General features: G+C 35.7%; 2 long non-coding RNA genes across 11 annotated transcripts; one reads left to right on the top strand and one right to left on the bottom strand.

Moving 5' to 3' along the window:
• Positions 1-713: 713 nt before the first annotated feature.
• On the bottom strand, positions 714-7,663 carry LOC18423658 (uncharacterized). Of its 9 annotated transcripts, none has more exons than XR_002282960.2 (6): positions 7,113-7,663; positions 2,960-3,027; positions 2,231-2,349; positions 1,991-2,131; positions 1,449-1,909; positions 714-1,366 (listed from the first exon to the last, which is right to left on the bottom strand). It is a non-coding gene; the product is annotated as an uncharacterized LOC18423658 (long non-coding RNA). The 9 variants fall into 9 exon arrangements; XR_016061006.1 differs by having other exon boundaries at positions 2,231-2,862; positions 7,113-7,542; XR_016061010.1 differs by having other exon boundaries at positions 1,609-1,909; positions 2,231-2,334; positions 7,113-7,507.
• LOC148781007 (uncharacterized) lies at positions 6,656-16,369 on the top strand. 2 transcript variants are annotated; one of them, XR_016061011.1, is made up of 3 exons: positions 6,656-6,978; positions 8,120-8,209; positions 8,414-9,309. It is a non-coding gene; the product is annotated as an uncharacterized LOC148781007 (long non-coding RNA). The 2 variants fall into 2 exon arrangements; XR_016061012.1 differs by lacking the exon at positions 8,414-9,309 and adding an exon at positions 16,230-16,369 and having other exon boundaries at positions 6,838-6,978.
• Positions 16,370-16,535: the final 166 nt, after the last annotated feature.

Genomic DNA, 16,535 nt, shown 5'->3' with positions numbered 1-16,535 from the left:
ATAGTCGTCGAACTGCCCCCATGAATTTCCGGACTGACAGAGCATATTGCCGGACTACCCCTTTGAAGTGCCGGATTGGATTTTCCAGTGAGTTCAATCACCGGATTGCCTAAGACAAACGCCGGACCGAAGGCCCAAAGTGTCGAAGTGCCCTTAGAGGATTGCCGAACCGGTCTTTCAATTGACCAGACGCCGGATTGCCCCAATAGTTGCCGGATTGAGCCAACTTTTCGTCGGACTGCCCCCATTAAGTGTCGGCTTGCTCCTAGTGATCACCGGATTGAGCCAACCTTTCACCGGACTGTTCCCATTAAGTGTCAGCCTACTGCTAGTGATCGCCGAACCGTGCCTTTAAGGTGCCGGACTGCCCCTCATTATCACCGGAGCGGCCCAATATATTACCGGACTGCCCCTGTGATTTCAATGATTGTTCAGCTGCAGGAAGATACAGCTTCCTAGGTGAAGCAGTACTCTTTTACATTGTCATTTGATGCAATTTCATTGTTATTGCTATAACTCAACAAAATTTCACAAAGGTTTCAAATTGCTTCTCTTTCAAACATCACTTTATTTTTATTAACTTTCAAAGATTCTTCTACAATAACTGAATTTTGGCTAAAGTTTTGAATACAATCTAAATAACCCATACTGGATGCTCGTTATTAGCCACTAAAGCCTGCAAAATTGGACTTTAGCTAACAGGGATATATATATATATGTAAGGGGACATTTCATTAGCTGGCTACTTGATATAGTAGCTTCAAAGTACAAAAACTATTACAATGATACATTTCATTAGCTGGCTACTTCAAAATACAAAAATATATATTAATTGAAAGATACAACTGAATCACTTTTTTCGCCTCAACCATTTTTTTGGCCAGCTTGTAATACCCGTTCTTTTTACATTTGCCTGGACATCTCCATCTCCTTGTGATCTTGTATGCCTTCTTGATTCCTCTTGTAAGGTTGGCAGAATTTGAATTTGCAGGCTTCTGCTTTTGTCATAGCTGCTTTTTGTTCTCGTTTCATCTCCCTCGTCAGTGTCACTTTCATCTCCCTCCTTAGTCTTGTTTTTCTCATCTTCCTCCTCAGACTCGTTTTCCTCATCTCTATCATCATCTCTCTCCTCGCTAACAAGTTCATCGTCTCCACTCTCTCTCTCATCGCTATCGCTTTCATCATCTCTATCATTTCTCTCTTCACGCTCGTTTCCACTATCTCCCTCCACCCTCTCCTCGGCATTTGTCTCTATAAGAGTATTTTGTAATAGCAAATCATGTGCCGCTTGTACGTATTGTCTTGATTCACCTACTAATACTTCACCCCTAAGTGCAGCTTGTAAAATCCCTATGCAGGTTAATCACTGCAAGTAGACAATGAAAAACAAAATCAGAAATTATTTTGAATGCATATTAAGTCAATAAAAAAGAAAATACATAAATTACATAATATATCAATGTCCTCTCTGACTGATGCCTTGCGAGGGGGGGTAATTGGGATTGCGGCTGCGAGGGGGGGCACTTGGGAGTATTTATATAACTTGATTGCGATTGCGAGGGGGGGTACATTGGAGTATTTTTATATCTATGGGTGAACATGTTGTACCAGCTCATATATTCATTTGTAAGCATTCCACCATATTTATCCACGTCTGCCCTGACAATGTTGCTTTCTCGTTGACATCAGTCGCTTCAATCCAACTTGTGGGATGTACGCCGACATTTTCCCTCCTATCCCACTTGGGTGGCCCAACAGGAATCGCTTGCATCATCCCAAATTGTCGCAATACACGATCAGACATATAAAACTCTACAATGTTGAAACATATCAAATATGATCGGCACAATGCATTTTCTTTACTTAATGTATCTCGTGGATTGTACTCCTCATATGGTTGCCAAGTCACCTACACAAGAGCAAAAAACAATTATAAATTATTTGTATTTGTATTTATTTACAATTACATATACACTAGCAAGTAACAAACCATGTCAATTGAGATGTCATCAAATGCTGTTAATGGGTCTTTCTTGCATGGTTGTTTATTCCATTCGGAAGCTCTAGGCATTTCTATAGTGATAGTTGTAGGCTTGCTGGCTAGAGCTGGAAAATGCTCATAGATCCAACACTGCAAAAGACATAGCTACAATGTAGAAATATAGCAATAAACAATAGCTAGAAATAACTAGAATGTAAAAATATAGCAATAAACAACACTACAAGTTACCTGTAGTAGTGTTGTTGACCAACTAAAATGTGTATTCCTGTCCACAACCTTAGATAAGGAACGATACAAGAATACAAGTGTTGTTGCACCCCATGCATACTTTCCTGCCTCATCGAGATCTCAAAACAGTTGCAGGTAAATTGTTAGTGTCATTCTTTTAGATGCATCAGCAAATATAGTTGTGCCGACTAAATACAAGATATAAGCTCTAGTGTGTTGAAGCAATTTTAATTTGGTAAGTTTTTTCGATAGTTGCTCAAATCCCTCAACCAAGTATATTTAAGTCGGTTCAACTTATCACCAATAGGGCAAACTCCTAAAAAGTCCATGATGAAAGCCATGTAGTCTTTAGGTCTTATGCCTGTTACAGGCTGGCCTGTCATAGGTATCCATAATATGTGCAACCCATCGTATAGGGTTGGAGTCATCTCACCAACAGTTAATCGTGAGGTATTAGTCACCTTGCATCATTTTCCAATGAAGGCCTTCAGTAAACTGCAATGGATATGTATGACCCCTATGTCTTTCAAGGATATCAAATTGGTTTTTTCAACCAAAACTAATTGTTATGGATCCAGCTCCCATTTTCCCTGGGTCTTAGTTGATTCATTAATACGAAAGTTGTTTTTGTTCTGAAATAGATTCAATAAAATATGTCAATATTTATTAACAATATAATAATTGTCTAATTAATTTAAATCATGAACTAAAGTAAATTGAGTATCATACCTTTTCCCTTTGATCAGAGGAAGTGGATGGGCCCCTTGTTCCACTTGACGGATCTGGGTCTTGCATCACTATTATGTATTTATAGTATTAGAGTTTACATGTGCAAAACATATGAATTGACAAAGGGAAAGTATGCTTCTTTAATAAAAAATAAACACAATTACAAAAAAGGAAATGTAAGTAAAGTATGATTCTTTAACCAAAATAAATAAAACTACAAGTAAAATAACAACAATCACATAGAAAAGAAAAGGAAATGTAAATAAAGTATGTTTATTTAACCAAAATCAACACAACTACAAGTACAATAACAATAATCAAATAGAAAAGAAAAGAAAATGTAAGTAAAGTATGCTTCTTTAACCAAAATGAACACAACTATAAGTACAATTACATCAATCAAATTAAAAAGAAAAGAAAATGTAAATAAAGTTCAAGTAGGTGCTTTACAAGTTGCCCAATTATGACTAGTTCCTTTGCACCGGCTACAGTGAATAGGTCGCACTGGTACTTCTTGTGACTCGATGCGCTTCTTTTTAGGTCAGCCAGGGGGACACCTTGAGTGAGGTGGAAGTACTCTTACTCCCTCTAGATGAAGCTGTCCACGTAAACTATGCCTAGACAAGTCCCTCAAGGTAACTGGCATGATAGCTACGGAATATGTTTCACGAAATTTTGCAACTGTGAAATATTCTTGAAAATAGTCAACAAGATCCCTATTCATTACTTGAAGAGCTTGACAAGCATGCTTGCAAGGCAAACCTGTTATTTGCCAACCTTGACATTCACATTCTCGTGTAATAATATTTACCTTGTAATTTATGCGATCACCCCTACCTTCATAAACTGCTCCACTTGTTGCCACAGTGACTCTCACGGAAAGGGATTGTTTTATGACATTTTTTAGTTCGTTTTGTGCTTTTGGGGTAAGTGTTGTAGTCCAAATTTCAACTTTCAAGCTGCGAGTGGCCATGAATTCTATGATTTGTCTTCTAATCAAATCAACGTATTGGAGAATTGGCATATCTCGTGCTTCTAGAATCCACTTGTTATATGACTCAGCCACATTAGTTGTTACTTGGTCATATCGATTACCCTTGAACTGTGATGTGGCCCAACGGTTTGGTGAGGCTTCCATGAATCACTGGAATACGTCCTCAGAAAGTGATATAATTTCCATCATCTTATCAAAATACTATTGCTGCCTATATGCTCTACATGCACTGATAAAGGTACATACAATTGCCTTCTTAACATCATTAGGTATGTGTTTTGTTTCTTTCTTGAAATTCTCCGCTAAATAATGCTCACAGAAGGCATGATGAGCATTTTCAAAGACTTGACACACAGTATCAACTAGACTAGGGTATCTATCTAATAAAAAAATAATTTCACGATCCGTCACAACAGCAACTTTTAACAATTCCATAAACCATAACCAATTATCTGTATTTTTGGCATCCACAATTGTGAATGCAATAGGAAACATTTGCCTTTCCCCATCGAGTGAGTTGGCAGCAAGTAGAGTCCCAAGGTACCATGCCTTCAATGATGTCCCATTGAGAAATATAAGTGGACGACATCAATTTTTGAAGCCATATATTGACCCATAAAAACTTAAGAACAATCAACGAAATCTATCACCTGGTCATACTTGTCCTGTCGCATAACTACCAGGATTTGTCTCTATCACACAGTTTACATATGCTGGTAATTGGTTGTATGCCTCATCTTGCGAACCATGTATGTCTTTTATGTCCGTTTTTTTTTCTTCGTCAAGCCTTCTAATATGGTAATTCTAATCCATAATCTCGAGGCAAATCAATCATGCTTTCTCTGGCCTTGTAATGTGCAGTGTCACTTAATTTATCCTTGATAAATGATACAACAAATTTTTGTAAAGCTCTTCTCTATACATCACTGCTTGTCCCAATATTGCATGAGTGATCTCTTATCGATGTTTTGATTATGAAAACATTCGTCTTGCCAAGCTTTCCAGCATATATCTCCCATTTGCATCATTCACCCTTGCATTTTGCCTTTACGCGATACCCCTCATTTTTAATAAAACGAAGTATGAAATGGTTTGCTATAACAAACTTGCTAAGGGCTTTTAGAAAGTCTTCTAAAGATTTAAACTGCTGCCCTATCCCAGAAAGTGCATTCTCCCAAGTACTAAGCACCTTTGGTGCAATGCTTTGTTCGGAGACTGAGATTAAAACATTAGAGGATTGTGGCAGTCTGACCTCTTCGACTGTCATGGTATTATGTGAAGTACTTCCATCCTTACGTTCACTTCCATCAAATACATAGACAAGCACTTCATTCTCACCTTTATAGACGTTCAACATCCTAATAATATCGTCATCATTGTATAGGTTCACAATAAATCTTTTATTTCTCAAGACAAAGTATCTTAAAGATATTAAGTGGATGTCAAGTGAAAATCGCTCTGCTATGTATTTTCGTATGTCATCTAACCTAGTACTACTGTCAATCATAAATGTACATGCATAACCACCAATATAATCCAAAATCCCATCGACACTTATTCGGAGTTCTCCGCCATAAATACAATAACCCAATCTGTTATCACCCATTTTCTTTTGCCTTGCACAATATTTGTAAAAATTTACACTCTATACATTGCATTACAACATCTTAAAAATAACCTTAAAACTTACAGAAGTTTAGCAAGCTATTAGATTTTTTTTCAAAGAGCTACAATTAAATTTTAACAGGAGGTATGCATATTGTTGGGGGTATATAACCTACAAAATAACAAGAGCTACACATAATTTTATTTTTTAATAAACTAAAGTTAACAAGAATAATATGATAGATTATTCATATCATAATTGACAACAAAAGGAACACAATTCCAGTCAGTAGAGAATAAATAATCTCTCTGATTTTATCTTTTTTTCATTGTTTTTTTGTAAAAATGACAACTCTATAATCCTAACCTTCTCTGTAACGAGCTAGTCAATATTTTGTACCACTAACTTCACAATGAGTCCCATCTTTGCTAAGATGGCACATTCAAGCCCTAAAGATACCACATTCAATTTTTTATACAAAAGTAAACAGTTTCAAACAAAAATTTACATCAATAACATTCAAGCCTAAATATAGTACATTCAATTTTTTATACAAAAGTAAACAGTTTCAAACAAAAATTTACATCAATAATATTCAAGCCCTAAATATACCACATTCAATTTTTTATACAAAAGTAAACAATTTCAAACAAAAATTTACATCAATAACATTTAAGCCCTAAATATAACACATTCAATTTTTAATACAAAAAAAAAAAAAAAACACTTTCAAACAAAAATTTACATCTATCAATAACATTCAAACCCTAGCCCTAAATTAATTTTTTATACAAAAGAAAACATTTTCAAACAAAAATTTACAACTACAAATAACATTCAAGCCCTAAATATACCACATTTAATTTTTTATACAAAAAAAACAGTTTCAAACGAAAATTTACAACTACCAAAAACATTCAAGCCCTACATATACAACATTCAATTTTTTATATAAAAAAAAACAGTTTCAAACAAAAATTTACAACTATAAAAAACATTCAAGCCCTAAATATACCACATTCAATTTTTTATACAAAAGAAAACAGATTCAAACAAAATCTATAACTATAAAAAACATTCAAGCCCTAAATGTACCACATTCAATTTTTTATACAAAAGAAAACAGTTTCAAGCCCTAAAATCGAGCTCCACATTCAATTTTTTATTTCTCAGATTTTATACCTATGGGTTGATTTAGGGCTAAAATCGAGCTCCACAAATTCGCCTGGTTTGAGGGAGCCTGTTTGAGGGTAAATCTTGAAGACAGAGAGAGCACTACGGGGAAAAAATGAGCAACACAGTGAAAATAGAGAGCCGGTGGAAGATGGTGCATGCTTGGAAGGAGGCAGCGAAGAAAGCTCTTCGGTGAAAACGGTGCTTGGTCATCGGTGGAGAGAGAGAGTGAAAGCAGAAAATGCGGTGAAGAGAAATTTTCCCTTCTTTTATAATTTTCCCTTCTTTTTTTTCGTGTTTGTGTATTTCTATTTTCATGCTTTCTAAAAAAACGTATAGTTAAGAAGAGAAATTACAGATTATAGATGAAAACAAATCACCTCTTCCTTTTCTCTCTCTAAAATCAGCTCCACCTTCTCTTCTTGCCTTTCCAAATCTTGCCCGATCTCAAAAAAGGAGTACCCAAATATCTACAAACAGAGCATGGTTAGGGTTTCTTTCTCTCTCTAAAATTAGTTCCACCATCTCTTCTTGCCTTTCCAAATCTTGCTCGAGCCTTAAAAATGAGTACCCAAATCTCTGCCAACAATGCATGCATAGTTAGAGTTTCTTTCTTTCTCTATAATCTGTAAAATCAGCTCCTCCACTTGAGCCGTAGGGTTTATTTCTTTCTATAAAAACAATAATACCAAATTTTGCCAAGGTTTCTTTCTCTCTAAATACAGACCAATAATGTCGCAATTGTTGCCCTACCCTGATTGAAGCTTCTTCTTCAAGATATTGTATGAGAGGACAAGACCTTTTAATATTACTCATTTAACAAAAATGAGAACAAAAATTATATGCTCTAGGGATCATAGTGCACTTCTATACTTAATTAAAAAACATTATTGGGATTATTGTTAAGCTACCGTGCTATTTTATGTTATTGGGATTATTATTAAGCTATTATGCTAGAAAACTATAATACAAATGCAACATATATTTATCCAATTTTTTTACTTTGAATTTTTTAGCCTAGTCTAATGCATTGGCGATATCTGTACAAGAAGTATTTTTGTCGATCCATATTTTTTACCTTATTTTTTCATTAGACTTTTAAAAATAAAAAAGATTTGTTTCTTATTTTAGCATGAGCCGATTTATTGATTGTTAGGATATAGATATCTCGATTCATAAAGATATACATCATTATGGATGTTAGGATATATCTCTCGATAATGTTAGATATCTAGAAGATAGAGAATTAGTTACTTAGTTATCAAGTTATCGTATTATAATTATTTTATCTAATTATGTGATTATTCTCTATTGAGGTACTTATTTATTGATATAAATATTCATTTAAAATAATAAACATATAACCGGTTGGGTATTGAATATGTAGACGTAAAGCTTCGATCTAAACCTCCAAGAATTCGGACAGAACCGCAACACAATGAATAACTCGGCCTGAACCACGACGAATTCTAAGATGGTACTTTTGAGTTCTCTCTTATTCTTTCCCCATTCTCTATTGTGTTCTCTCTCCATTCTTTATTCTTTTCTAAGATGGTATCAGGACAAGGTTCACCATATTTCGTCTCTCAAGCCTTTGTATCCAGTTTTTTGATCGGTGAAGCCCTCCATTTGATCGGTGAAGCGGTGAAGCTCAATCTAATTGCAACTCTCTGTGTAACAGCTGCCGCACCATCTCTGATTTTGTTGAATCTTGTTCTGGAAATTTCAGTCACCGCCTTTCAATACCAACACCGTCTTTTTGTTGCCCTACGCCGTGTAAAGCTTGAACATAAGACACATGGGCTGAAGGCAAGGCATAGCGGTGATCAACTGATCACCTTGCTTGATAAATTGCGTTCTCTCTTTACAAAGACCCTAAAATTTCGATGATCAAAACCTGGTATCACACTTCACAGAGCTCCATGGAATTCTACGCCCTAGAAACCATCACAAAAAAAAAACGTGGATAGAGATGGGGAATTCTACGCACTAGAAACATCACCAAAAAAAAAAGGTGGATAGAGATGGGAAACCCAAGAGAGAGATGGGGTCGAAAGTAGAGGGAGAAGTCTCTGGAGCCATTCTTTTTGCTTTTCCCCATCAATTTATCTCCGCCCTGAACCCATCAAATTCTCTTCACCATCATATCTGCACCAACAGGTGAGCCCTAAGATCTGTTTTCAGGTAAACGCCTTGGGATTTCGAGTTCGAATGAGCAACGCCCTCGTTTTTTTTTTCCCAAAAAACTCGCCCGAATATATCGTTGCATTGGAGCTCCGCCACCTGGTCTCTCGAGAAATTGCCATCTCCGCTTATCCAAAGCCACCATCAATCGCAGCCATCTAGTTGGAGCCTACATCTACCGTCCAATCGCGCACGGAGAAGGTCCAGTCCAATTCGGCAGGAAACGAAGCTCCATCTCTAGAGAAGAAGAGAGAGAGAGTGTATGAAACCAGAAAAAGGAGAAATTAGAAAACCAGAAGAGAGAGAAAGTAAAACGGCGAACGAGATCCTTGTTTCTTGGAGAAATAAAAAGGGTAGAAAGACGTGGTTCATAGGGACCATATTATATCAAAATAGACGTGTCCGTGAGGACTGTGCTTGAAAAAAGAATGAGCAGTCTTTGGTGGTGGTGGAGCCATCACCGGTATAGTTTAAGCCTTGAGCATCTTCTTTGAGGCCGCTCCTCAACAGATCCTTCTTCCACCGATTGATTCCAAAAAAATAAAAATAAAAAAAATAAAAAATAAAAAAAATTTGGATGGTATTTTTTAAGATGCGGGCTATTGTCTAGAAGCCTAATTTCATTTGCATTTTTTTTTATATGATTGTACTCAAAAGAAAAAAAAAAAAAATTGTATTTTGCAAGTTGGGTGTTTATTCGCATCTACGCCCAACTTGAAGGGGAGAGTATAGGAGATGAGGAGATGAAGATGATTGATGGTTGATGATCAAGAGTTCCCTCTCCAGATGAGGAGATGAAGATGATCGAATTTCTTGATCCTTGATCAAGAGTTTCATCTCCATATAAAGTTTCCTCTCTAAATGAGGAGATGAAGATGATTGAATTTCTTGATCCTGGTTGATGATCAAGAGTTTCATCTCCAAATAGAGTTTCCTCTCCAAATGAGGAGATGAAGATAATCGAATTTCTCGATCCTGGTTAATGATCAAGTTTTTCGTTACTTGATCTCGTTTGATGATGAAGTTTTTCGTTACTCCATCCTGTGTGATGATCGAATTTACTCGATCCTATTTGTTCAAGATGCCTATATTTCAATGATAGAGTTTTTTGTTATTCAATCCTATTGGATGATGGAGTTTTCTGTTAGTCCATCCTGTGTAATGATCCTTTTCTTTTAGAGAGAGAGCTTCTTGAAAGAAAAGAAGCCTCTGAGAGATAAAATCTTCAAAGAAGAAAACCCTCTAGAGAAAGTATCTAGAAGAAAGTAGATAGCCCAAGAAAAGTTGTTTATTGGAAGACCTTAGTATGAGAGTCTCTAGAAGAAAGTAGAGAGCCCAAGAAAAGTTGTTTCTTGGAAGACCCTAGTGTGAGAGTCTCTAGAAGAAAGTAGAGAGCCCAAGAAAAGTTGTTTCTTGGAAGACCCTAGTGTGAGAGTCTCTAGAAGAAAGTAGAGAGCTCAATAAAGGTTGTATTTGGAAGACCATGGTAACCACTGAAATTTATCAGTGATTTAATCACTACTCGTTTTTTTTGACAACTTAGTATTGTTCAAACTCCCGTATTGTTCAAACTCCAGCTGCTTTGTGTCAAAGCATCTTGAATTTGAAGGGGAGTGTTAGGCTATGAATATCTCTTTTCATAAAAATATACATCATTATACCAAGTTATTTGGTTATCAAGTTATCATACCATAATTATCTTCTCTAATTGTGTGATTGTCCTCTATATATAGATGTACTTATTGATGTAAGCATTCATCCAAAATAGTGAAGCTGTAGCCGGTTGGGGCTTTGGATCCGTAGACACAAAGCTTCGACCTGAACCACGTAAATGTTGTGTTCTCTCTTATTCTCTCTCCGTTCTCTATTCTATGCTACTAGAATTCTAATATTGATAGTCTCCGACTTGTTAACTAATTGCTTACCAACAAATCCTTCCATTACTGATACCCCGATGCACATTTTACCATCACCACTTAGTAATTGGAGCTAAATTCACATACTTGAGTTTTTTGATGTCCATGTCGAGCTAAATTCATGTACTTGAGTTTTCTCATACTCATTTCTCCTTCCTTTGTTGTAGAGACATTCTACCATGCCAGTAAGTGATATTTCATTTTCTCTTCATTCCCTTCGCATAAAATGATCTTTGTCAAACCCGTCAATGTCTTCACACTATCATTTGGCATTTGATAAAGAGACATGGATTGCAGATTCGAAAGCGTGTACTTAGCTTTCTATAAGTCCAATTTAACTTGAAATCTTTGAATGATAGGATCGCAAATAGACTGAAGATATTCTACCTTCTGTTGATGGCATTCCTCGATACTTTACAAGGGAACTATCAATGTCACATCCCAAAATTGAAGGTGATATAGAGTCTAGCTCTTCTACAATAGTTAACTTAAATGACAAAGTAAAACTTGTACATACAAGTACCCACTACTTTTGCTCAGCGTTACAGTCACAAAAATGAACTTACAAAAACTCTAACATCATTGAAAATAAAAGATTCGCAACACAATAGAGTCCTCAAGTCATAAAATAAAACACATTGCACATGGAGAAACAAACAAACTTCTTTACGTACTCACATGTACATGGACTACACATATTTTTCTCATTAATATAAACAAGCTTCAAGCATTACACAATCAATTCTTCACGACACAAAACGTTTATGAACTCATGATTACATCAACTAAAGTGCAAAGTGTGAAAGGGAAAATTAATGATCGAACCTTTTGTACCCACATGATATAAATAGACCTTTTAGAGACTCAACTTTGCCCCATGGAAGATAGCACATATGACTTTGATACATAAAGGCTGATATCACTTATACAATGAGAAGCTTATGCACACTTAATTACCATTTGATGAACTTTAAAATGAGAGAGAGAGAGAGATGAACCTTAATGGTGAAAATAGTGAGCATAAATCAGGTATAGACAAATCATGCTAGATGGGAATCTATGGCTTTACACTAGTGAATACAAGTATAGTTTCACAAGGAAAATTCTCTAGGATCAGAGTTCCAAAATATGTTACTCAAATGGTACTCGATACGTGTTGATATGCATGAAGTAAGTCAGAGAGTTCTAAAAAAAAATCAGATGGATAAAATGGTAGAGAAATGGTGTCTAGATACAAGATTGTACACTAATGCATATACGATGGTATGGATGGATAGTTCTACAAGGAACCCAAAGATTATGAACACTCAAGCATAAAAGGATGGAAATAATCCTGTAATCAGAGATCTAAAGCAAGGGAAAGATGGGGAAAATACTCTAGTAATGAAGGAATAGCGCCTATGAGATTACCTTATGTATGAAGGACCAAATGGGCTACACACCGGAGAAAGGTCGTAAGGCCATAAGCGATATTTGCTCATAAGAAGTAGATGGAATGATAAGGAGAGTGGAGCATGGAGCTCTCTCTATCCGTTTTTTCTCTTTCTATCTCTAAGTGGATGTATTTTTGTGTGTAGAGAAATGAAGCCCCCCAAGGGGCAATGTGACATTGTTAAGTGATATAGTCTTGGCTCTTGATGTTCATCATCTATGATATATGAGAGAATCACGATCATAGTTATGATCATAGTTATGCAACTATATCTAGCCATCAAGATGAAAGGGTGATATTTCACACCATTATTATTTCATAAAACCTTACATTAGACTAATTTACCATATTGTCCTCAGGTTTTAAATAAAGTTCTTATATGCCAACTTAGTTTACCTAAATTGCCCGGCGTGCCCCTTTGGTAATTGAAAAAAAAAAACTTAACCAATCAAATGTTGCCATTCAAAAATATCATATGGGTTTTAGCAAATAGAATGATGCCACTTAAAAAGGTAAGCTATAATAAGATATCCATCAAAGACTTAGGGTCCAAGCCAAATTATCAAGGCTTGCTCTTAACCTTAGACACATTTGGCCATGTGACAAAATTGTTCACTTAAATAAAAAAACATAATTTTATTTCAAACTATACAAAAACGCTTTCTAAAACAAACCAACAAATTCTACATAGGCCCTTCCACATCATGCTGATGTCATCAGCCTGGGTTGATGTTATCCGTCTGGGACTGATGGGGAGCAGCCATGTGCCTATTTATGGCAACGTGGATGGCATATGTGGGCCATAACTAGTTGTTCTTGTGTGGAATTAGTCCCAAATAATTTTGAAAATCACATCTTTTTATTTTAAAAAGTTCTAAAAAAATCCCAATAATTCTTAAAAAGTATCTACATCATTTTCCATAAACAACACTCACTTTGGAGACAAAATAAAATTGAATAATGAGTAAACAAGATATTATGGATGACATCTAGGTATTCAAGTATTCCATTAGGTTTATCTGGAATGATGATCCATTCTCTAGAATAAACCAATGAACTTATATTCCATAGTCTAGAGTAGAGATGCATAATGTGGCTTATCAAAGTCACCTTAATCAATTTCCCAACATCCTCAGGTGTTAGTAGATTATAGGTACACCCTTGAGGACATGGTACTACTTTATATAGGGGTCCTTTCAAGGTATATATACACTAGCTCTTCCTAGTTGGATTATAACACATCAGAAGAGTGGCTTCCTATGTGACTGCGGTTGCACATGCCATAGGGTGATGAAATATTAGGGTACCGACTTATGGTCTTGAGTCATGACCATCCTATGTAGTATTATACTTTAAGGTACTTCTGTTCTAATCTCTTTTTAGTTCTCCTAGCTCTAGCCAACACGTTATCTCATGCAGCATGTCGTTTAAGTATAACGGTGACCCTTGTTGGAATTGTGGCCTTTCAAGGCCTTGAGTAAGTGATTTTTCTTGGATTCTCGGTCACAATGGGAGTGAGCTAGGAACTTTTACGAATCGAACTTTTTGAGGCAATAAAATTTTGAGTCATGAGGCAACAATATAGGACTTTTTTAAAACTGAGAGTTTGAGGGTCGGCTCTAGCCAAGGTCGGTGAGAATGCCTACTGATCGTTAGAGTCAGGGCATATAAGAAAGGATTGAGAATTCTATCTTATTAGAGTACCTCTATGAGAACAAAGCCTTGTGTGAGTGCACTAGGCTATGAGAGAATGTACTCAATTTGCTCAAAGCGTATTCAATTTGCTCACAACATGTGCATAAGATAGTCGCACTTGGAAGCCATTATGATGAAGTAAGATCTACTGAATCAGAACTATGCATACTTGCATAGAGAGGAAACCTCGCATCCACAAGAGTGCATGTCCCTCAGGGGTACATCTGCAATCCACTAAATACCCAAAGGCTGGACTGTCTTTGACGAGTCCAACCATATATTATGGGTTAAGACTATGAAACATGGGCCTATTGGCTTGATCCGAGAAAGTGGACTGGGATCCAAGTAGAGTACCACACAGCCCAGCCTCCTAAGGATCTTAATTTCCTTAACTAGATTGTTTTGGAATACCGGATTGAGATATTTTTATAAAAAATGGTTAAAAATAATTTAGCATAATTTTATAGAAGTTTTGATAATTTTATTTGAGGAAAATGCTTTATAAACTTTGTTTTAATAATTATGCCAAACAAGGACACTCCACGTGTGGATGGTAGCACACAAATGGCCAAATGTGTGCCACAATCCATGGACCCACATTGCCATGTCACTTCCATGTGGCTGTGACATGGATACGGCATAGTGGAAGTGTAACAATCCTAAAATTTCAAAAAAAAAAAAAAAAAAGGAGAAAATATGCTTTTAAATAGGTGATGTTCTGTTTGAGTATGATGGTCCTTGAGGACCATCACTATTTTCAAAAGATTTTGCCTTTGCCTTTACTTTTTTTTTTGCCTGCTTTTGCCTCCTGCTGCTTGCAGCTGGCAACGTCCTTTAGCGGACGTGGTTTTCGTACGATAAAAGCAGACTTTTAACGCGACACCTCAGGTATGAGGTAGAGCGTAATAAAATAATATAATAATACATTATAAGAATTTAAATAGGGGATGTGAGCACTCCCACCCTAAAACAAAATTTTGAGATCTCTCTCTCTGGTCGAAACACAGTGAACTCCCCTCTCGAACCGAATTTTTTATCGGAAGCTTCCTCTCAAATAATTGTGGGTAAGTGACATCGTCTTCCTGAAAACTAGTCTGTTTTTAATAAATAGTGATATTTCCGTCCAGGATCTTTATTTTATAAGTTTTGTGTGTAAGTGACCCCATTGTCTCGAAAAATAATCCATTCTTTTTAAAAATGAAATGAAATAAGTATTTATGCTTATTATCATGAATTTTAGGCCCGATAAATTTTATGCGCACGTGACCTCATTATCTTGAAAAATAATCTTTTTAATAAAAATTGTGATATTTTATCTATGTTAGAAATTTTGAATGCTGTAAATTAGAAAAATAAATTTATTTATTTTTCTTGTCTATTGGTAGAAATAAATGTGATATTTCTGCTTTTAGTAAAATTGTGATATTTCTTTCTACTGTTTTGAATATTTAGACATTGTAAAATTCATGTGCAAATGACTGCCTTATTATTTAAAAATTGACATTTTTGCAATTGATTACAGTATTGTTGTGAAATGTTTATTTGTGAATTGATATTCCATAAATTGTGATAATTCCGTATTCTTGAATTTTTATAAGAGTTTTTCTATACATATTAAATTGGCAATTATGCTAGAATGCTTTTACAAACTGCTACCTTTCTAAATTTGAGCCCAAAATATTTGATTGGTTATTTTTTAAATATTATAGAGAGTGACTGTTATTAATGGTTTAAGTGAAATTCATATTAATGGTTTCAGTGATATGTTGAGTACATGATATTGCTGCTTTCGAATGTTTAAAGAGATTTAGAAATAATTTAAGTATGCAAGTGGACTCATCTGGTTCGTCGGTGAGGTATAAGTGGACCTATCTGGGACGCCGGTAGGGATTAAGTGGACTCATCCGGTACGCCGGTGAGGTATAAGTGGACCTGCAGGGATTAAGTGGACCTATCTGGGACGCCGATAGGAATTAAGTGGACCCATCAGGACGCTGATGGGGTATATAGGTGACCTACTTGGGACGCCAGTAGGGTATTTTGTGAAATCCTTTGAATTATGTACTGCCGTTAAAAGTGTTATAAGCATTTCAATTACTCGGATTATACTTAAATTATGCATTTATTGAAAGTGAAACTGTTGATGCATTTCTGTTAATAGATCTCATTTTGGAAAATATTGATATCTTTCAATCATGATTATTTTTAGGAATATGATGATCACTTACTGAGTAGCCAAACTCATCAAACTATGGTAAACATTTTTTCAGGATAACTACAGATTCATTTTGAGTGCTAGTCAATATCAACTTTGGAAGATACTGTTGTTGTGCTAGCTTTCTTTATTTACTAAGTAAGACCTCGCCACTGTAAATTTGTCCTATCAATAGATGTATATATGTTTTGTCCGTCACAACTCAGGAATAATAGTATTGTAAATTCTTGGGGTGTGACAGGAAGCGTGTGGCCTTGTTTGTTTAGAGTGTTATTTGCAATGAAGTGTATTATAATTAGTAACTCATATGTGTGGTTCACATTTGTGCATATATAAGCTGGCACTTCAAAATATCATTTAG

The sequence above is a fragment of the Amborella trichopoda genome, chromosome 8 (assembly GCF_054954075.1).
Source record: "Amborella trichopoda isolate Santa Cruz 75 chromosome 8, AtrichopodaSantaCruz75HAP2 v2.0, whole genome shotgun sequence".
Taxonomy (NCBI): domain Eukaryota; kingdom Viridiplantae; phylum Streptophyta; class Magnoliopsida; order Amborellales; family Amborellaceae; genus Amborella; species Amborella trichopoda.
This window is presented reverse-complemented; position numbering and strand designations above follow the sequence as displayed.